The following is a 21085-nucleotide window of genomic DNA, read 5'->3' on the forward strand; positions in this document are numbered from 1 at the left end:
AGAGATTGGAAAATGTCACCTCCAGTAATGTAGCGCAAAGGAGTGGAACGAAGCATGAATGAGCGGTTGTCTGTTCTTCTCCATGTACATGGATCAGCAGTAGAGGCCAAGTATATACTCCCTCTGCCCAGAATATAAGAATGTTTTTGACACTATGCTAGTGTTAAAAACGTTCTTATATTTTGGGATGGAGGGAGTACTTGACTGAACTCCACTCTTCGTGTACAAAGAGCCATGTCGCCTTCTAGCCGCTGCAGCATGGGAGGACGGCTGGGTCGCGTGACCCTCCAGCTGGTGGATCCATGGTGGCTGACCATCGAGCTCGAGGCAGAGAAGCTTAGGGTAGCCGTGGTGAGATCCATGCCAGCCAACCGGGCGAAGAGAAGGTCGTCGGGGAGGGCCACATCGGCAAGGTCCGGTCACCCAACGACCTGCAGAGCAATGGTGATCTCCACGAGCTATAGGTCGACGGCGTGCTCCATGCCCTACGATGGGGTACGGTGACCATGGCGGTGGCCACAAATCCTCATGCTCGCCTCGATCTCCATGACACACCCCGAATGCCGAAGGCAGCAACGACCTCGACGAAATTGTGGCCTCCATCCGGCAGCGGCTCGTGGGTAGGAGGGCAGGCGGCGTCGCCTCGGATGGCGGCGGGGAGCAGCGTTGCTTTTGGATAGGTGGCTTCGCGAGGACAGCCGCGGCCCGCGGGGAAGCGCCCCGATCCAACCCTGCGCGTCGACGAGCACCTCCTCAGCCGCCGCCAAGCCTATCCTTCTCCTCCCTGATTCCCCAAGATGTGCCGCCGCCCCGGTCCTGTTGTTTCCGTATATTGTGCCATTTTTCCTCGTACCTAAACTGATGCGGGCAAGCGGATGGCAGAGTTTTCGTCCGCCCTTTAAAATTGCTAAACGCATTTTTAATGAGGATTATTGTTGTCTTTATGGTTAGACCTAAATGAGTGGATTCGATCATGTGGCTCTAATTACTCCGGATTATTATGTGTACACTGAGCGGGGTGCAGTTAGAAAATAAAATGTTTGCTTGTTTAATACTCCTTTCGTTCCTTGATATATAAGGTGTATATATTTTTGAGAAAAAATATGAAATATAAGGTGTATTGCGTTTCACCACTCGTTTAGATAGTTTTTTTTAGGGATTTGATAACATTTCCTTATATAAGGCAAGCTTCTCTATTTTCTCATGTCAACTAGTCAGGTATAATCTCGTCCAAAACTTGTGAAATTTTCCGTCCACATATGTTTTTTAATTTTCATGTCAAAAACTATACACCCTATATTTAGGAACAGAGTAGATAGATATTACCCTAAAAAAAGTAGATAGATAGATAAATATAGATATAGAAAAAAGAAAAAAAGAAAAGAAGAAAAGAAGATTCTGGCTCATACCAGACGCGTTGTGTCCTATGTGCCCATACCAGACGCGTTGCGTTGTAGTCTTTCTCCACCGGCAGTCTCTCAATCGTCTTGTGCTGTCATCCCACGCCACCGAACCCTAGATCCGCCGCCGCCCAACCGCAGAAAGTGAGGCCGATGCCGTGGCCCTCGGCTGCCGCCGGACACCAGGAATCGCAGCCGATGCCGTCAGATCCGGGAGAGCGCAGGGGTCTGTTCTCGTGCTTGTTCAGCGAGTGCGACGCTCCCCCCTTGGACAAATCAAATTTGGACGCCGATCTCCTGGAGCTCCTCCTCGACTTGCACGAGGAGGCTTTCGGCCGGCTGCCCGTCCATGACATGCCGGTGGAAGCCGCCGACCAGTTGGCCGTATCCATGCGCGAAGGCGGCCTCTGCCTCGGCCTCCTCGACCCCGTCACCAACATCATCCTCAACACCGTCGCCCTCCTCCCGCGCGACTTCGGGGACATGGCAAAGCCCGACAGGAGGAGGCCCAAGAGGCTGGCCGCCGACAGGGTGCAACCCAGTGACTACAGCAGCTGGAACACCAGCTGGGTTTTGCCATCCTCCGGCAGGGTTACCTGTGGGCCGTCCACCCGCAGGGCTACATGGTACTCTATTGCTGGGGCGTCCCGCCAGGCTCTCATCAGATTCATGGTTGGCTCCTTTGGATGCCTCAGCGAAGAACAGGCCACCCGCTACCTCCACTGGGCACGCGCCGATCTCGCCCTCGCAGTCCAGCTGGTCGAGCACGATCTACACGCTGCTGCTGTTTCACCACCCGACCCTGCCTCTGAAAGGACGCAAGCCGCCTTCAAGTACGCCGCAAGCTGTGGGCGGCGGCACCCTGCGCCTGATGACCTGGTGCGGCTCCAGGCGTCGCCCCTGCCCAAACAGTGCCTCCGCGACTCCGCCCCCTTGCTCGAGAAGGGAGGGCGCAAGCTCAGCGTCGATGATGTCATTGCCATCATGGATTTGCTGCGATACCAGGTCGGTGCCCCCTTGGATCTTCAGTTCAGCTTGCGGCCAAGCGGAAGAGAGCTACTTGTCTACTGCCGGGACCTCAAGGCCGATGAAGGGAGACTAGACATTTCCAACACCACAAGCTCCGATGGCTTCAAAATGTTCACCATCAATGTCGAGCGTCATGGAGACCACTTCGCGGCCCTGCGGTCTCCTCACGAGCACAGATCCATGATCTCATCCTGTTTGCAGAAGGTCGTGAAAACCGCCAAAGCACACTTCGGCTCTGCGGTCATGATCTGTTCTGGCGATGCCTGCGAATACACTGGGTCTCTCAGGATGAGGCTCCATGACATGATCCACGGCTTCTATCTCAAAGTCTTCGCCATGCTGCCCTCTACGTGGCTCCACCTCATCCCCCACATCCTATTCGCTGGCCACTGCTATGGCCCCATGGACCCTGTCTCCAACATCATCATCAACTCCATTTGCCACCACATACTGCGCCTGCTCCCATCGTCAGCTGACTACAAAGTAGAGGTGTATGACATCCTCGACACCCTCTCTATGCTTCGTGTGGAGGTCCGTTCCTTGGAAGGCCTCACTGCCCTCGTCCGAGCAAGCTCCGAGTCCCAATGCTCGACGCAGCGGGCGATGGAGCACCTCTCCTGCAAACGCTGTGACCTGTCCCAGGAGACGCACACCTCGCTGCAGTTTACTGACGCAGCCACAGCCGCTCGACACCCACAACATGCTGAGCTGGGATCATTCTTCGCTTCCCTGGCGCCTGACAGGCTCATTGACCTGCGGCTCTTGCTGGCCACTAGCGCCGATGGCAGGATCTCCTTTGAGTCTCTTGGGGAAATAATATCCACTCTCAAACAAAGTGCACTGCTGTTGGTGGCTCCCGTATCTCCCAATGCGGCTGAACTGTGCAACGAAGCTAAGGAGACTCTGCTACAAAAGAGGTCATGTTATAACGAGATGAAGTTATTCATCCGCGCTGAGCTTGCGCAAGTGCTGAAGAAATATGCCTTTGAGCATGCTCTGGTACATGGCTTTGTTTGTGTCCATTGTTTCTTTCTTGGGTACATACTACATTCTTAACATATCTCTTTCAGGTGCCTCATTTGACCTTTGCTGTTTCTTGTTTTAGGAACCAAAATATGAGCCAAGTGTTATCTGTGGTTTGGTGGCGGCTCCCTGATCCCTAGACAGGCTTTCCTATCATGTTAATTTTGTGGCTGCTTCTGAATCTGATAACCAACTCTTCTTTGCCGAAATAAATGAGCCATTTCCTGACCCGCCAAAACCAAATTTCTGCTGCCCTCTACCCCTGACATCTACTGGTAAGTCCCCACTCCTTCCAGTTAGCATGAGCAGCCATGTAGGTTTGAAACATTAACGAAAGGATTTTTTATTTTATGTTTCATCGAAAAGCCTTTTGATTTCCATTAAGGCCCATTCGTCTTTTCAATCTTACAATGCTTTGTCGTTTCGTCCAATCAAAGAGAGAAACATTAAAATATTCTACTATAGCTTCCATAAAGAAGACCTTATATAGGGCACTGCATGCACCGGATTTTCTCTTTTCAGCAGCCTGTTCCTCGCATTTTAATTCTACGCCATTTTTCATATATGAGATTGAGATGATACAACAACTTAACGGCTATGTATACACCCATTTTCGACATGCTTGTGAATCGGCCATGAGAGACCAGTGTTTATTTGGAATAACTAGTTTATGGTCCAAGGTTTTTGAGTCGCCGAGTCAAGCCAAGTCGCCGAGGCTGCGGCTAGTGGCTTGCTGGCTTGAGTCAGCGACTTGGCTTGATTAGTCACCCCAAGTCGCCATGGCACAACAGTACATAGAGCAGCAGAGAACATAGATATACAGCAGCAGCAGAGCACATATACAGCAGAGAAAATATACTACATCTAAGCAGAGCACATATAGAGCCCACCCTGCGCTCTCTTTCATATACTACATCTAAGCAGAGCACATATAGAGCCCACCCTGCGCTCTCTTTCCTTCAGTCCTCCTCCTTCCCCAGTCCCCACATATACATCAGCAGCAAGCCACTCAAGCCAGCAAGCCAGCGAGTCGCGCGACTGATCGCACCAAGTCGCCGGCGAGCCACGCGAGTCGCGCGACTCGCTCCCTGAGTCAAGTCGCCTGCGCGAGCCAGCCACGCGGCGACAACTCGGCGATTAGTCGGCGACTAATCGGCGATTAGTCGGCGACTAATCGGCGATTAGTCGGCGACTAATCGGCGACTCAAAAACAGAGTTATGGTCATTCAGATTTTCAGTCAAAAAACTGAGTTTTCCAAGCATGGTATGCATTGTCCTGTGAATATACCTCAAGAAGGCAACCACGGCACTTGATTTGATTAAATTCTAGAGTCCATTGAGTGTTTTATTTATTTATTTTGGCAAACACAGTCTGAATGAGAAATCATTAATCATGGGGCCGACTGGAACGAATCATGATGTATCAATTATATGAACTGGTATAGACAAACATATGGGCAAAACATCCACTGCAAACATTAGAAACTCTTGCCTGAAAGTATAGTTTCTTTGAATTAGTGAAAGCGTAGTAGATCTTCAGTATGCCCTTCTGCAATGCCACCAACAGGCCATCCATCAGTGCAAGTGCTCAGGCACCAGCAGGGCATTCATCAGTGTCAGGTGCTCAGCCACCAGCTCATTCACAAAGAAATCCAGCTTCTTATTTACCCTATGAACATGCCTCTCTATCACCACCTTCCACTCAACCTTCTCTGGTCACTTTGGTTGTCATATTTTGCATAAACCCTGGGATGTGTCACATTTCACTTCACACCATCGTCTAGATTGTGCACTATTTATCAGGTTCTGGTATTTTACCTACTTGAATCATTGACCCTAGAGTATGTCTGTCTACCTATGCAGCACTTATCACTCAGGATGCAATTGGACACGCCTGCGGCCTGTCCACAATGTTCGGCATTAGCTAATCACAGGATTAGTATCAGCCGCGTCTGCCTGCTATTGTCCAGCAGACAGATGCAGCTGCTGCTTTCCGTACCACTGATTGTTGTACATGCACTCAGGCTGGTTCACGCCAGCTTTTCATACTGGCTGCTGGTGCTATGCGGACACTGCTGTTGGACGCCCAGACTTAGAAATATGTTGCTAGCTCATGTAAACATGCTGGCTCTTGTACTGAACTAGGGCTTTCAGATAATGTAAACATGAATAGCTTGTACAGGTTAATAGCCAAAGACCAAAGTACATTTTAGCATAATAAGCACATGACACGAGCCTTGTCTTCCTTTTAAAAAGAATATTTTTAGAATTAGATTGATGCATACACTTGTCAACTTCTTCAGACTATACTTCACCACTTGTTTGCATATATTTTGCTAATCATGTTCATCACACATCTGACAACTAAATAGTACTACTACTCCTGTCTGAATTCCTTGCCTATTAGCTGCAAAAATAAAAGGGAATTTCTTGCCAACTAAGGTTCAGGTTCCTTCCAACAATTCAGAGTAATGGTAATACAAAAGAGTCTCATGCCCCTTCAGGAGTTCTGATTAGCTAAAGTATAGTACCAACTTCAATATTTCAGCATAATAAGCATACATCATAATTCTGATTAGCTAAAGTACAGTACCAACTTCATTGTGGCATCCTCTTTTCTTGACAGATCTTCCTCTCTGCTTCTTGATTCTGCACACAGCAGATCATGTGAAAGTTTTAATCTAAAGTTGTTGTATAAACCATTCCGGTAAAAAGGAAACCATGTATCATGTAAAGTACATAAACTACAGTATATAAAAACAACTCCTTGCAGTATATAAAACTATCAAGTACACATAGGTCTATGTGCACAGTAGTAGGTCTCTTCAGAATTTAGAATGTGACAAGAATAAACACGTACTGTCTCAGGTAGTGTTACTTGTTACAGCCGCAAGAATGCTTCTTTAGTATGAAAATCAGCTTACCCATACCGAGTTTAATATTAGCAGTGCATCGTCGTCATCTTCTGCCCCTGCCGCGTCTGTATTCACATCTGAGAATGTTTGCTACAGAGGTAGTTGTGTAGGAAAAACGTACCGCAGGCAGTTGTGTAATGATGCCCTAACGACCATGCACTCCCCTTCGACTGTGACAAAGAAGAGATGGTGTTTCCTTCGTTGCATTTGCTTGCTTGGTAGAACAGCTGCTAGGTTGTTTGTAGGCATGTGAGACAAAAAGCATTCCTTAAGAAAGTAAATGTCACAATGTGCAGGAATGGAGCTTGCTTATTGTCAACTTATCAAGCAATCTTCGTCGTCAATTTTAGTGGTAGGTATAGGTCTGAAGGATTCAATCAGCAGATTTTAACCAATCCTGGAGGCAACTCAACGCCTCCAAATTGTCTTTCTTCAGCCTGGTTCTATGGTCGCTAATGACCATTCCACCTGAATGCCAACTCAGACGCCACTGTTTATGCGGAAATCTCACAATTTTTGTTGTTGGCAAGCTCATGACTCCACTGTTTCTTTTTTTTATGTCCTTTGTCATTTTCCATTTTTTGCCCTCATTTTTTCTTTCCTCTCCCATTTATCTTCTATTTTCTTCTGTTCTAGATCTGTGTTGATCCTGTTTGCCCTTTCTTCTTGTAGCTGAATCTCCCGCCTCTTCCTTTTCTTTTCATTCTTCCTCTTTTTCTTGGTCTTGCAGTCCTCGCCTTCCGGCTCTGCATCAACCCCAGCTTGGTCTTTTCAGCAGCGCCATCCAGCTGATGTTGCGGCTCTTCCCTCTTCTTTTTCTTTCCATTATTATTCTCTTCTGGCTCAGCATGAAGCCATCAATCCCCAGGTGGGTCTTCTCAGTGACCGTGTCCAGCGTCTGCTGCAGTTCTTCCCTCTTTTTCTTTCCATTCTTCCTGTCTTCCTTGGTCTTGAGAGTATCCTGAGAAGAAATCTGAAGCAGAATAACATTGGTTTAGTTTGACTTAGAGCAGAAAAAGAAACATTCATAACTAGGAGAGAACAAATACTAAGATGCAAAATCATGAGACAAGCAGACCTGGCCCTTTTTTATGTGATTGCCACAGTCCTTACCTTCCGCCATACAGCTGCTGCAGCTGCAGCTCTCCCGTATCACTCTGAGCGAATATGAAACATGGTATATACTCAAAAAATAAAGGACCAATTTTAGAGGGGCTGTAGCTGTACTATATGTTCAACTTGACAGTAATGAGCCATCAATCTGAGTGTTTTGCGGCTTATTAACGTAAGAAACCACATGTACAGTCAGTCTATTAAAGTGTGCTGCAGCTTAATACTAATAAGAGAGTGCTCAATATGCAGTCAGTTTATTGAAGTGCGCTGCAGTTTATTAATCTGAGCTAAGGGTGAAACCGTTTGGATTTGGACAGATAATGCCCATACCGTATCCTATTCCACATTTTTCTTTGGATTCAGAAGCGGTGCAGTTACGGAAACGAATATGGAATACGCCGGATAATAGCGGAAACAGACACGGTATGGTTATGGAGCGGCGGCGGACTGGAAGCGGAAAAAAATAATCGGACAAAAACAGCAACAAATGATACATCAAAGCATTAATACAGCTAACAGTTCCATCTAGCCATTCCAAAACAAAACATAAATTTAGTCCTGGTCCTCCGCCGGCCATATATAGCCAATGGCCTACACTTGCTGAATTATCGTTGCACTTGAAGATGATGCCTCACACGCAAGTGATTCCAAAACAAATGGGTTCCATACTTCCATTACAGGCTTAGACTCGAGCTTTATAGTGACATGTGTTGATCGTGTGTAATTGTGTAGCATATCCTATTCCGAATTCGGTTTTGGTATCCGATATCCGGTTCCGTATCCGACCGGATAGGTAAATCCTTGTCCCATATCCTGTAAGTCTGGATTCGAAACCGGATTCAGACGGAAATTATCCGATCTTTTTCACCCTTATTCCGTGCCAACAATCTGCAGTTTATTTCCATTCTCAGGTTCTTGGTTGCTAGCTGCAACCGAAGTGCATTAATAAGTTCCAGTCTTCTAAGTAAACTGACAGTAGGAATGGTGGATGTTCCAAGGCCGCAATTACTGACAGTAGGAATTGACAGCCTTCTAAGTTCCAGACTTCTAGTAGGGATTTTATCCTATTTTTTCTAAGAGAGAGGCTATTTCTTATTTATGTTATCAAAGTACTCTAGTGGCTTCATTGAAGAATCAACACTATTTGGAAAGAACTGAGCACATCACATTGAATCAGAGCATACTGATAGTAAATCACACTAAGCATAGGTGGGAGAGAGGATCAGAGCTGTACCTTCTCATCATCTCTCGTCGGATTCTTGTCCTCCTCCGCCGACTTCTTGTGCTCGTCCACCGCAGCACCGGACATCTTGCTCAACGGGCGGGGACGAGCAGGGAGCAGGGTTGGCGCCGGCGGAGAGCGCATGCGGAGACGAGCGGGACGCCGGCCTGGCTGTCGCGAACGGCGGTGTGCCCTATCGGCTGGCTTGCATTGTTGCTTCGTTGGGATTTCCTCCCGTTAGCAAGCTATGCAGGCCAAGCAGGCTAGGCAGGACAAGTCCGCTTCATTTTTGCGGCTCATCCGCAAGGCTGTTTGGGTGTTTTTTGCGGCGCGGGCGACGTGGGCTCGTGGATGTCTGCGTCCGCCTCCATCCTGACTAATCACTGATGTCCACTTCATGTCTGAATGAGCTCCATCCACCTTTCTTTTATGGTCACTTCAGTTATGTTTTGCATGCACATTCACTGCCTTTTCACTTTTCAGCATTCTGTTCCTTGCATTTTAATGGGTACGCCATTTTCTATATATAAGATGATACATCAACCTAACATAACGGCTATGCATACACCCATTTTCGACATACTTGTGGACCAGCCATCAGGGTAATAGGTTAAGATCAGCGTTCATTTGGAATAATTAGTTTATGGTCATTCAGATACATCAAGAAGGCAACCGTGATACTTAATTTGATTAAACTGAGGATTCCATTGGGTGGTCTTTTATTTTGGCAAACACGATGGCCCTGCAATTGTTTGATTCAGGTTCTTCTCCCCATTCTGGCCCCTTGTCCACCAACAAGCATCGCCTCCTCTCCCATGTCCGCTCCAGGCATCTCCTCCTCTTGCCGTCTTCTGCAGCAGGCTTCTCCTAGCCCACCACATTGGCTCCAGCACACCTCTAGCTGCCCTGTTTGAAATAGAGTAAAAGGCATCATAAGTCCTGAAACTATTGGTGATGTGTCAGTTTAGTCCTATAACTTTGATACTGCAGCTTTGGGTCCTAAAACTATTGGAGGCGCGTCAATTTAGTCCTATAACTTCAAAACATCAGTTTTTGGTCCCAAACTGTTGGAGGATGTGTCAATTTAGTCCTATAACTTTGAAACTGCAGTTTTGGGTCCCAAAACTATGCAAGTTTGTTCATCCCAGGTCCTGAGCTTGCATGGCCAACGTCCATGGTGCATTTTTTTTCAAAAGAGCAGTTTATACGTGTTTACTTCCCCAAGAGTGGTTCATATGCTTCAAGGTCGCAGTGTGCACGCCCTCCAGTCGCGTGCCCATGAGCTACTAGGCAACCTTGCTAAGAGGTTTTGGCGCGGCTGTTTGGGAGATCCCGAGCCAGTCGGCATGGAGGACGACATCCATCTCCCTGGGCGCGGCCGCCGGAGAGACACCGAGCCAATCGGGATGGAGGACGCCATCCCACCCCCCCCCTCTCTCTCTCTCATGACATTATCCTTGCCCTGATACCCTTGCCATAGAGCTGGTTGTGCATGTTGTCGTTTGGGCACGAGCATGGCCATAGATGGGAAATAGTCACTGCCGCGGGACAGCGCGGAAGTTAACCTGGTGGGTCCATGGGGTCAACGTGGCAACAATTCAAGCATCTCCAAGCGACACGGCGGTGGGTCAATGCTGACATGCAAGCTTAGGACCTGAGATGAACAAACTTACATAGTTTTGGGACCAAAAACTACAGTTCAAAGTTATAGGACTAAACTGGCACACCTCCAATAGTTTTAGGACCTAAAACTGCAGTTTCGGAGTTATAGGACTAAACTGACACTCCCCCAATAGTTTTAGGACTTGTGATGCATTTTACTCTTTGAAATATCAGTATCTTTCTCCAGATCGACGAGTGCATATTCTTTCGGATTTGCAACCCAGTTTACAGTCCTGCCCTGATTGCACACCTGTTATCATATGGAATGGTGATGTACAAGTTGACAGTAATCTCCAATCTCCAGTCTTTCCTGCAATAGAAGCCATAGACACATTGAATAGAAAACAAACACAAGGACCTATCCGCATCGATGTCAGGTCCCATTTATTCCTTTTAAAAGGCCATGTGCTCATACTTATATACACAAGTGCCAGCGAAATTTCTGTGCACACCTCTGAATCCTGATACATATCATGTGCATATGACATGTTACCGATTGGTGCGGCTTGAATGTAGCAATTCTGACCGAACTCAAGACATTTCTGTGCTTGTGCTGCTGAACGTGTGTAAAATATTTTAACATCTGAAGATGTTCTGGGGATACACTTTCTCTACCAACCTTTCTTTTCGTGTCAAGAACGGTTGCTAAACAGTCATTGTTTTATTGTCTGCTTAGTGAAACCAATGCAAATAGACAGGGTTTGCCAAACATTTCACCTTGAAGAATAGATGTTATGTTGTGATTGATACATAATGATCAGTTTTGATTTTGGTGACAGGTCGTTGCTACTATGGAGAGGGGTCTGCGAGGAAGATTGTGTATCCAGATTCATCAGAACTTCTTGAGTGTAATATTGATATTACAGACTATGGAACGGTGCACGCGGATGGATTGTTGGACCCAGATTTCATCTTGGATTTTAGGAGAGACGTGCAGTTTGCAGAGGATCTGAGGAAGTACTGTGAAGAACAAAAGGCTGATGAGTATGAATTAATATGAATTCCAACAGCTGGAGAAGGGAACGAGTATGAATTAGGTCTTGAGCCTTATTAAGCCTGATGTAGAAATACTCCATATATTATGTAGTAGTATGTGCTATACTCATTTATTTATGGGAGCCGCTAGGGATCAGACTACAATCAGACCAGTAAATGGTGGTACAATCCACATGCATTGTGTGTTTGATTGCTTCATTAAAGGGTGCCCCACATTTGTTACGGGATTTTCTCACTAATTACGTCTAATCAGTTTCCTAGTAACTACTCCCTCCGTCCGGAAATACTTGTCAGAAAAATGCATAAAAATGAACATATCTAGAACTAAAATACGTCTAGATACATTTATTTCTCCGACGAGTATTTCCGGACGGAGGGAGTGCTTGTGATTTGCTTCCAACAAACAAATATTAAAAATATATTTATTTTTGCAGATGCTTTTCTTTGCAGCGCAACATGTTTTTCTTTTTTGAAACTTGTGATTTGCTTCCAACAGACAAATATAAAAAGAAGAAGAAAAAATTGCAAATGCAAAATTTTCAGGGTAAGGTTGCATGGAAACATTACTTTTTATCTATGAAAGCATTGTTGCTCTGGAAACATATAATTCGATAGTGATACAAATCATTTTATTTTTCTATCTACGGAAGCATTATTTCCATGATACGGTAGCATTTTTTAGTTGCTTTGGAAGCATTACTTGGTGTACCAAAAATAGTATTCAGATTTGAGAGAACATTTGCTTCGCAAAAGTAATAGTATGGAAGCACAAAACAAGAATATACACCACCACAAAGTAACGTTTTGCCTTGTATAAAGGTACATTTTGTTTTCAAACATCACAATAATGTTTCCAAACACCACCACGTACACATTTGACAGAACGTTTTGCCTTGTATAAAGGTATGTTTTGTTTCCAAACATCACAATAATGTTTCCGCCAAGTAACGAATGCAAATACAAATACAAATGTGCACATTTTGCTTCCATCATAGGAAAGTCAAGCTTCCTACATAACAAACCATGCTTCATTATCCACAATCATTTTTCTCTAAGCAACCGAGTGCGCCTATGGCTGTTTGCTTTCAAGCTGATGACCATAACACCAGCACTAAGATGCACGATCACACGCTGCACGCTAGGCCCACCATCGACCAACATGTTATTTCACCATTTGGGAAAACATGTTTTTCCGCTCCCGTCAACCTTGCAGAAATTTAGAAGTATGAGCTGTTTCATGTGTATATAAAGATGATTCTTGCGATATGATATACAAAGCATGGAAATGAAGCAAACCGAACAAAATGTAGAAGCACAAGTGTGAAAGATATGAAGCATAACTGTATATGTGGCGTATGAAACAAACTGTATACCATGAAGAAAAGTATGGTTCATTCGAATCATGAAAATTTGGATGCATTATATTCATACAATCTCAACATAATATCTACATGGTGGATGCACATATTTTTTTCTAAATGGGAATACAAAAGGTTTCTATGCAGTGGTTCAAATTAAGTCCATAAAGGTGTGATTGACTTGTGCATAATATGTGTGGAATTCAGGAAGCATGAGTTAGTTTTCAATCAAGAAAATACATGACGTCTGCAAACATACATGAAGCATGCAGATGAAGCAAACCTAACTCAATGTAGAAGCACAAGTTTGAAATTTACGAGCCAAACTAGACTCAGTAAGCGCTAGCATGAAAAATATGAAGCAAGCTGATACGGATTTCTGATGCAAAAATACAATACGTATGAAGCATGTAAAGTTGTAATTGTGGTATGAATGAGGAGAAACAGAACCTAGATCAGATTCCTACAACCCGCCGCATGTGGTGCCTTCAACATGGAACATAGACAACAAAGAGGCGAAAAGGGTTGCGATTTAGTGATTGAATACAGAATGAACGTCACAAAATCATACCCACAAACATTGGATTAACCAAGATATTGAATAGATATAAGGTCACACAAATTGCAGAACACAATTATGTCCAAAACCAACTAGCATTAGCAATATAGGAATTGTACAGTGTTTGTATTAAGAGGAGATGACTCAAACCCTAAGTCAGATGAGGATGGGATCGGATGGGAGAAACCTTCAGTAATCCGCTCATGGTGGCCTCCTCCCCGAATAGAGATGACGCTCCGGCGAGGTCGACCGCATGCCACAACTACAAGTGGAGTAGGGTCAGATCTTGGTCAAGATAAGCATGATGGTTGTGCAATTTGCAAGATCATGGACGAGCAGTTTGTGCGCCAGTCCCCGCCGTGCCCCCGGGCTTGACGGCGCACCGGCGATGTGGAGAGGAGGCAGGGACGGTGAAGGGGAATAACGAGGACGGCGCTGAGGAGGGACGGGTGCGAGAGAGATGAGAACAGGGTGAGATGAGTTAGTTCGCGATTCTGGGGCAATTAATTCGGGATAAGGAGTGATATTAGTACATGATACTGCGTGGACACAAAAATTAGGGAAGTAGTTTGGAAAGTTGGCACAGGAATTTTACTGCATCTCCTAGCCGTGAGATCCAACATGGATCACGAATCAACCTGTGGTTGAGTTGGTTAGGTGGACAGTGGTATCCCCAACCCACCAGGGTTTAAATCCTGGTGCTCGCATTATTCCTGGATTTATTTCAGGATTTCCGACGATGCGCTTTCAGTGGAAGGAGACGTTCCCGTCAACGACGAGACGCCTACGGTGACTTTGTAAATTTCAAAATGATATGCCGGCTCAGTCTCTCGGAGGTGCTCATAGGGGTAGGGTGTGCGTGTGTACGTTCATAGGGATGAGTGTATGCGCGTGTATATGAGCGCTCGTGTCTGTACTGATGCTCAAAAAAAAAAAGATCCAACATGGATCAACGGCACACGGCCGGTCTGACGAATGCTCTCTAATCAGACATCTGGAGGTTAGTGTTTCCCTTTATTCTATCTTGTCTGAACCTTCTTTGCTTTTTCTATGGGAGCCGCTAGGCATCTCCTATCAGACTAGTCGAAGGCCGTACGATTAGAAGGGTGTTGAACGTTTGATCTTGTGGAGGAAGCCCTGCTTTTGACAGATTAGAGTTCCTGATTTGTTGGTAACTAGTCCCGTCAATTTTATCCTTTTGTAGCTTCTCAATCTCTTAACTCATAGTACTACGTAACTTTGATTTCCTTCGAAGAATCACGCCTGATCTCTTTGAAAACATATCTGGCAGTTTTGAAAAAAAAATGGTACATTGTGAATTTTCCTAATGATTAATCTGTAAAAACTAATTATGATTTATTATGTAAGATATATTTTTTCACAATGGAACATGTTTTTGTGCAAAAGAAACATTCTTCATGACAAATGGAAGCACCACTATTCTAACAAATTTTTTTTTGCAACTCAAGATGCTTTCATTCATTAACTGACAGTAGTTCAATCTCCAAAAAAAGAAAAAAAATGATCATAGTTTATCAATAAACATCTACTTCTGCAAGCTGAAGCTTGCTTAGCACACAACAGTGCACCTACATTGGCTTCACGTCCAGTGAAAGACAATTGGAAAAACTCCAAATTCCTGCTGAGCTCTTTAGCGTCAGACTCTAGAATGAGTTTCAAAATTCCCATATCACATGCAAGTCTGACGTCGACTCTAGAATGAGTTTTGAAATTCCTATATCACATGCAAGTCTGGCATCGTCCTGCACATTCACTGGTAGAATGTCTGTGCGTTGTTGCGAGTTATGATGTATATAAATGAATCAAACAAGTGATTAAGGCCGCCTTCAAGGTTGAAGCTTATATCTTACTCATACGTTTGATGTGTTCGAACATCAAATGGGCATCCAACGGGCTCCCCAAAATCCAACCATCCGGACTTCCCAAATTCAGCCCATATGTGGAGGAGAAATATGGTTGTCCGGACTATTCGCCATGTTATATTCAGAACACAGTCCAATAGTGGAAAATGTAGTACTCCCTCATTTCTTAAATATAAGTCAAGAGATTTCACTATGGACTACATACGGAGCAAATTGAGCGAATCTATACTCTAAAGTATGTCTATATACATCCGTATATAGTCCGTAGTGGAATCTCTAAAAAGACTTATATTTAGGAACGAAGGGAGTAGAGAATATTAAAAAATCTCCCTACGATCAACCAGAAACACCATGCAGATGCAATAACGGTCTGGATCAGATTGTTACCGACTCAGAGTTGCAGCAAAAGAAGATGAGTCGGTAAGATCGTACTTGAAGTTTTCAAACCGTTCACGAACGACCCCTCGAACGAGAAGACCGAAAGCACGACCTTTCTGCAATTTGCAAGCGTATGATCTTCATGATCCGGCAGCGCCTCGCCGTCCGTAGCCAATAGTCGTTCGGGAATTAGAGGAAGGAGATTAGACCATACGAGGCTTCTAATTATGAGGATTAGAGAGAATCTAGATCTATCTCTAATTGGATCAACTAGAACGAACTAGAGAAGGCTCCAAAACTTGTGTATACAAAACTGCTAAAACCTCAAGTATATATAGGTTGGAGGAGATGGGAGGGCTCGCCTCAAAGGGGGAAGGTTTCCTCCCCATTTGGCCGGCCAAGGAGGGGGAGTTCTCCTCCAATTTAGCCTCCCACTTGGCTTGTCCAAGAAGCTAGGTGGGGCGCCTCCCCTATTGGGCCTATGTGGCCCAATATTCTTTCCACCACTTGGCCTTCCAAGGCCTGTTGGTATTTAATTAAATATAAAAACCTCATAACTATTATAAGAGTTTTTTATTATTAATTTAACATCATCGGAAATATTTTCCACCTATATAGTATTTATTGATATTACCCGGTAAACCCCGAAACCCTTCCGGTGACCTCGAAATACTTTCAGTTCCTCTCGAAACTATCTTGAATACTACTATTTCACAAATATTTCCTCATTACTCATGGCCTACTAACACTTAGCAGATTGTGATTAGTTTAAGCTTGTGACCATGTAGGTTCGATAAAACATAGACGTGAACAAAAACCCTTTTCGTTCAATGACCGATAGCAGAACGTGGACGTCCATATAGATCCCTATGAGTACACAAATGACATTCGAGTGAACCTTTGGTTATCATATGCCATCCACTTTGCTTTGCGATACTTTACACAACCTGAGGTGTGATATATCGGTATCATCTTGAGTCATACAGATGCTCACTATACCGGTTTCCTCGTTACCAGTTTTGTTCTTCTTTCTTGTTGACATGTTCCGGCATCTGCGTGACATAGTCGCATGCGTCTAGCCAGACGATGAATGCCGTCACGCCGAGAGAACCCACAGAATATTCCTCCATCATCAGAGGAGCAAATCCCACTCATGAGCTATCTAGTCCATTGTCAAACTTTCCGATGAACCTATAAGTTGTCGTTATGATTACAGTGTTACATATGACGTTTGAGCAACCCCACGTATAGGAAGAATTGACTATGATACTCTCTTCATCTAAGAAACCAAAGCACATGTTAACTCTTTGTGTTATAACGATTGAATTGTGACGATAGCATCTCAAAGTATAAGAAACAAGTTCGGGTGAATTCAATATGACCGTTCTTCTAACATCATATCGTCAATCTTGTTTTGAGAGCATCATTACACTTGACGATGTCTCAGGATTCGAAAAACATGATCACAAACAACACTTGTTCCAGTCTTAGAGGCAAGACTAGGAATCAAATTTTTACCATTTATCATTTCACACATGCATGTGATTTTTTCAGCCAATCACATATCCTAGGATCATAGTAGTTATAGGATAAATATAAACTCTTAATTATAAACATGGGAATATAACAATACAATATTATTGCCTCTAGGGCATATTTTCAATAGACTCCCACTTGCAGTAGAGTCAGTAATCTAGTTAGCACATTTTCATCTACACCATTGGCAATCCGGTGTTTGTCCATGCTCTAGAACGTGAAGTGCTAGTCTGAACACCAGTGACAGAAGAGTTTAGTACGGTAACACGGATCCAATCCTTGGGGATTTAAGAGGTCTAGTCATAACGCCCAAAGCTCTCGTCTGATTTTATTATCTTAATTATTAAGGATACCTCACGCGATGGATAGGGCCTGCGGTAGGACAACTGATTCTTTATCCAGGACTCGTGCTGATCAAGATGTTATTTGAACACACCCCCACTTCGGTACGTAACAAGCACATCTCGATGGGTGACTTCCAGCGCACAAATTAAGATCATATCTGGTCCCAACACAAATAGATGGTTGTAAGCATTAAGATCTCATACCCATATCTCTTTTTAATATAGTGTTTGAGCCATCATTCGCTTGATTGACCCGGTCCAAAGTTGGACTTGATCCTTTAACAAAAGCTTTCTAGAGACCATCGCTTCAAGGAAACATTCCTCTTGTGGCCGTATGCATCGTTCTGATGCAGAGGCCGGGGTGTCCCCCCTTTTCAAAAAAAAGAAAACATTCCTCTCATGGGTTCGGTAAACCAAGGTCACATATGAAGAAATAGGTGCAGGATACTTTTTTGTTTCTTTACTGAATCATTAAAAGGAGGTATCACCAACCCCCAACGATAGAACAAATCATGGGACGTTCGAAGATAAAAGGAACTGAGACTTCACAGATTTCCCGAGGAGCATAGAAGTGAGGGTCGGCCAAAGACCAACTCTAGGTAAGCAATTTAAGTTGTCTCACTTCCAGCGGGCCTAACCACCCACCTTCTCACAAGCAGCAGACTCACTCGAGGCAGACGACTGGTTAAGGACAATGGAGAAAAAGTTAGAAATCTCCCGCTGTGACGAGCAAGGCAAAGTCCCCCTTTGCTACCCATTACCTCGAAGGACCCGCTGCCATCTGGTGGGACAACAACACCAAGGAAGTGTAGCCAGCCGAAGAAATCATAAGCTGGGAAGGCTTCAAAGAAAGGTTTCGCAAATACAACATCCCATCCGGGGTCATGAAGGACAAGAACGAGAATTCCTTGCACAACAGTAAGGAGGCGGGTCAGTCACTGAATACCTCAACAAGTCCAACAACCGATCACTCTCTATTCAGCACATGACGTGAGCACCGAAGAGCGCAAGATAGACCACTTCCTAGGAGGACTGCACCACTCCATCTGGTGTCCACTCAGCCTATTGGACTTCCCGTATTTCCAGACCCTACCGTAACACCCCTGACGTCACGCTGCAGTAATCTCATGCTAATGGTGTCATGTCATCATAATTAATTTTTCTAAACTTCACTTTGATCCAAAACCGGTTCAAATTCAAATTTAAAATGAAGTCAAAATATTATTTCTTCAAACATAAAAACAAAAATGGGCATAATATTGCAAATAATCTCTAAGAAATTTTCATGCATAAGACAACATTATTCAAATAATTAAAATGCCCATAACCTATTTAAAATTGGATCAGTGACATTTAATTGGATCATTTCAATTTAAATAAATACTTAAACTATTTAGAGTAATCAAAACTTTGCGTGCTAGTGCTAAATATGCCCTAGTATTTATGTGCCAATTTTCATACTAAACCAAATTTGTTTAGTAGCTCAAAATGATACAAAATATAAGGAAAAGAATAAAATCGAAAATTAAAAGATAAAGAAAAGAGAATAGTATACTGTGCACTTAAGGCCTACTTCTACAGTAGAGGCCTGACCCACCTCCACATCCCCTTCTACCTCCCGCTACAGTGCGGCCATCCCATGGCCATGGCCACGTGCCCGCCATCCCCAACCTCCCCCTGTATAGTATATTGATTAGATTGGAAATATAGGTTAGACCAGAAAAAATTCTGGCTTGCCTTGTACTCCAAGTTGATCATGTACTTCTATATATATGTCCACGAGGCTCAAGTAGTACAACAGCAACAATTCCACCAATCTCTCTCTATCCCTTCTAACATGGTATCAGTTTCCGGGTTCTAAACCCTAGCCATCGCCGCATCCGCACCCACGCGCCGCCCCTGGGGTGGTCGGCATCCATGACCGCCGCCGGGGGCCGCGCCGCCCGTACCTAGGGTTCGTCCGCCTGTCGTGTTGACCGACTGCCCTAGAGAGTCTTTTTCTCGAGCCCTTGCTCCAGGGTTTTTTTCGCTTTCTCGTCGGTCGCTTTGATTGGCGTGTTTCTTTTTGGTTTTCCGATCTATGCTTGATCGATTTGCGTCGCCCGCCGCCGCCGTCGACCCCCGTGCGCCTCTACTCCGACACCAGCGCGACCGGCTGGCCTCTTCACTGACCCGGTGACCTCGCATGGCAGGCGCCCCCTAATGGCCATCGTCTGTGCGTCTGCCTGCCCGTCGCCCCGACCCGGCGGCCTCGCGCGATAGGCGGCTCCTCACGGCCATTGTCCGCTCGTCAACCTACGCCGGCCGTCACCGCCTTGTCCCCGAGATCAGCGCGCCCCTGCACCGATCGAGCAACGGGCTGCCGCTGTGCCCCATCGGCCGCAACGCCGCCGCCCCGGGGTTCTCCCCGTGGCTGCACCGATCCGCGCCGCCGCGGCATCGCCCCTTCAGGTCGTAGCGCCACAACATGTGGTCCCCGCCGCCGCCCTGAGGCTGTTCCCGTGGTTGCACCACACAGCGCGCTGCCGCTGCGTCGCCCCTTCGGGCCGTAGTTGAAGGAAATATGCCCTAGAGGCAATAATAATAAAGTTATTATTTATTTCCTTATATCATGATAAATGTTTATTATTCATGCTAGAATAGTATTAACCGGAAACATAATACATGTGTGAATACATAGACAAACAGAGTGTCAATAGTATGCCTCTACTTGACTAGCTCGTTAATTAAAGATGGTTATGTTTCCTAACCATAGACATGAGTTGTCATTTGATTAACGGGATCACATCATTAGGAGAATGATGTTATTGACTTGACCCATTCCGTTAGCTTAGCACTTGACCGTTTAGTATGTTGCTATTGCTTTCTTCATGACTTATACATGTTCCTATGACTATGAGATTATGCAACTCCCGTTTACCGGAGGAACACTTTGTGTGCTACCAAACGTCACAATGCAACTGGGTGATTATAAAGGTGCTCTACAGGTGTCTCCGAAGGTACTTGTTGGGTTGGCGTATTTCAAGATTAGGATTTGTCACTCCGATTGTCGGAGAGGTATCTCTGGGCCCACTCGATAATGCACATCACTATAAGCCCTGCAAGCATTGTAACTAATGAGTTAGTTGCCGGATGATGTATTACGAAACGAGTAAAGAGACTTGCCGTGAGATACCGACGATCCAATCTCGGGAAGTAACATACCGATGACAAAGGGAACAACGTATGTTGTAATGCAGTCTGACCGATAAAGATCTTCGTAGAATATGTAGGAGCCAATATGAGCATCCAGGTTCCGCTATTGGTTATTGACCGGAGACGTGTCTCGGTCATGTCTACATAGTTCTCGAACCCGTAGGGTCCGCACGCTTAACGTTACGATGACAGTTATATTATGAGTTTATATGTTTTGATGTACCGAAGGTTGTTCGGAGTCCCGGATGTGATCACGGACATGACGAGGAGTCTCGAAATGGTCGAGACATGAAGATTGATATATTGGAAGCCTATGTTTGGATATTGGAAGTTTTCCGGGTGAAATAGTGATTTTACCAGAGTACCGGAGGGGTTACCGGAACCCCCCGGAGGCTATTGGGCCTTATGGGCCCAAGTGGAGGAGGAGGAGAGGCGGCCAAAGGGCAGCCACACGCCCCTCCCCCCCATGTCC

General features: G+C 45.1%; 1 pseudogene; it reads left to right on the forward strand.

Moving 5' to 3' along the window:
• Positions 1 to 1553: 1553 nt before the first annotated feature.
• Positions 1554 to 11364, forward strand: LOC123101124 (uncharacterized; annotated as a pseudogene).
• Positions 11365 to 21085: the final 9721 nt, after the last annotated feature.

The sequence above is a fragment of the Triticum aestivum genome, chromosome 5A (genome assembly GCF_018294505.1).
Source record: "Triticum aestivum cultivar Chinese Spring chromosome 5A, IWGSC CS RefSeq v2.1, whole genome shotgun sequence".
Classification (NCBI taxonomy): domain Eukaryota; kingdom Viridiplantae; phylum Streptophyta; class Magnoliopsida; order Poales; family Poaceae; genus Triticum; species Triticum aestivum.